This window comes from Lactuca virosa, chromosome 1 (genome assembly GCF_052849685.1).
Source record: "Lactuca virosa cultivar CGN04683 chromosome 1, Lactuca_virosa_CGN04683_v6, whole genome shotgun sequence".
In the NCBI taxonomy this organism is placed as follows: Eukaryota; Viridiplantae; Streptophyta; class Magnoliopsida; order Asterales; family Asteraceae; genus Lactuca; species Lactuca virosa.
Genome location: NC_136426.1, coordinates 217858480 through 217860634, shown reverse-complemented (window position 1 = coordinate 217860634; position 2155 = coordinate 217858480). Strand labels below are relative to the sequence as shown.

At 38.8% G+C, this 2155-nt stretch overlaps 1 non-coding gene across 1 annotated transcript; it reads right to left on the bottom strand.

Moving 5' to 3' along the window:
- Positions 1 to 1292: 1292 nt before the first annotated feature.
- LOC145151715 (small nucleolar RNA R71) lies at positions 1293 to 1399 on the bottom strand. Its single transcript, XR_013732275.1, has one exon. It is a non-coding gene; the product is annotated as a small nucleolar RNA R71 (small nucleolar RNA).
- Between the last annotated feature and the right edge of the window lie 756 nt (positions 1400 to 2155).

The window sequence follows — 2155 nt, the reverse complement described above, 5'->3', positions numbered from 1 at the left end:
CTACTAAATAATCCATTGCACTTGTCATAAAATCAACCATAAGAATAAATGATTCAAAACCTAAAAAAGAAGTCTTTCCCATTATTGAATTTAGTTGATTTTTATTTGCTTAGCTGTTAGTTGTTTAGTTGAGTATTAGTTAAGTACTTAAGTTTCTAGTCTTGTAAAACTAGAGAAAACCCTTTTTATTGCTTGTTTTTAGATAATATTACTAATTAGCTTAATTGTCGTTCCCTGTGTTCGATACCCTGCTTGCGAAACTATACCACCAATTGACAGGTTCACTGCCTTTTGTGTGTTTAATTTATATTTAAAAAGTAGGATTAAAACTAGTGCATTCCACACACATCAAGTTTTTGGCGCCGTTGCCGGGGAACGGTTCTAAAATTAATTTTGAATTGCTAGTGTTGTCGATCCTTTGTGTAAGATTTTCTTGCACAAATTTACTGCTTTAGGAAAAGTTTTAGTTAGATTTAAGTTTTAGTTTCTTTTCTTTTAGAAATTTCGTTTTAAATTTTTTTCTGTTTTACCTTTGAACTCGCCGAGTCCATTCGCACCAACTCGACGAGTCCAAAGCAATTTTCCAGTTTCGTTTTTCAGTTTATTTTGTTCTTTTTACGCATTTTTCTGTTTCTAGCAGATTGCTTATGACCCGTGGATCAAATTCATCATTGATTCCACCACTTGAAAACCCGGAATCATCGTTTCGTAAGAACAAGGACAAGACCGAAGAAGATACTCCGAAGAAGTCGCCTTTTAAGAGTTTTAAATCAGTTTTTGGCAAGAAGAAAGGAAAGAAAGTGGGGGAATCCAGCAACACGAAAGAAGACACCGAGTACGAGACCGAGAAGGAGGAAAGCGTTATCGATTTTGAAGCAAATGAACACGAAGAAGAACCCGACAACACCATGGCCGACATTGCCAACCTCTTGATGGAGGCATACAAAAAGAGGATTCGAGACGACACCGGTCTGAGGCTTGTGCAACCCGCCATACCCGCCACTGCTACGTTTGAACTTAAGGGGCACATCCTTACTGCATTAAAGGAGATTCCTTTCACCGGAAAGGATTATGAAGATGCATACAAGCATCTTGATGAAGTTAATGACATCACCGATTACTTCAACATTCCAAATGTACCTAGAGAGACGATGTTATTGAGGATTCTCCCTGTTACTTTTAAAGGGGCTGCAAAGGATTGGCTAAAAGCACTACCATCGGGAGGGATTACTATATGGGCTAAGATGTGTGAGGAGTTCCTAGAACAATTTTGCCCACCATCTAAAATTGCTAAACTCAAGAAGGCCATTGCCAATTTTGAGCAACAAGCGGGAGAGTCTTTATTCGAAGCATGGGAGCGCTACAAAGGTCTACTAAGGAATTGACCACAAAATGACCTTAATGGGCAACAAGAAGTGTCAACCTTCTATGATGGAGTAAATGTCACTACTAGACAACTACTTGACTCTCAAGGCCCATTAACGAAGAAAAATTTGGCTTAAGTTAAAAGACTCATTGAAGAATTCTCTAAGCACTCTAGAGAATATCATAATGCAAGACATGACTCAACTCGAGGGTTGGTGAACTCTGTGAATGATAGCACGGCAACTGTGATGGCCAAATTGGAGAATATGGAGTGAAGTATGACTAAGATGGACTAATTCATCCATGCCATTAAAGTGGGGTGTGAAAATTGTAGCGGGCCTCACCTTAAAAAGGATTGCAATCTTGATGAAAATGGGAACCGGAAAGTGCAAGTATGTTACTCAAGTGGTGATAAATACGATGAAGAGTGGCGAAAACAAAGGAAAGAATGGCTACCTTATGATGAGTACAAAAAGGATAAATAGGAGAAATTTAAAATGAAGACAAGAGGTTTCTTCCAAAAAGAGGAACTGGTGCAAGAGAAAAAGCTACACTTTGAAGATATGCTCACAAGACTTGCAGCTACATCCGAGAAAAGACACAACGAAATCGATACTGCAATAAGAGAATAACAACTCATGATGAAAGAGCAACAAGCGTTAATGAGAAACCAGCAAGCCTCCATTCTTAATATTGAGAAACAACTAGGCCAACTCGCATAACAAGTCAACCAAAGAGCGACGGGCGAACTTCCAAGTAATCCCGAAAAGAACCAGAGAATAGCGCATGC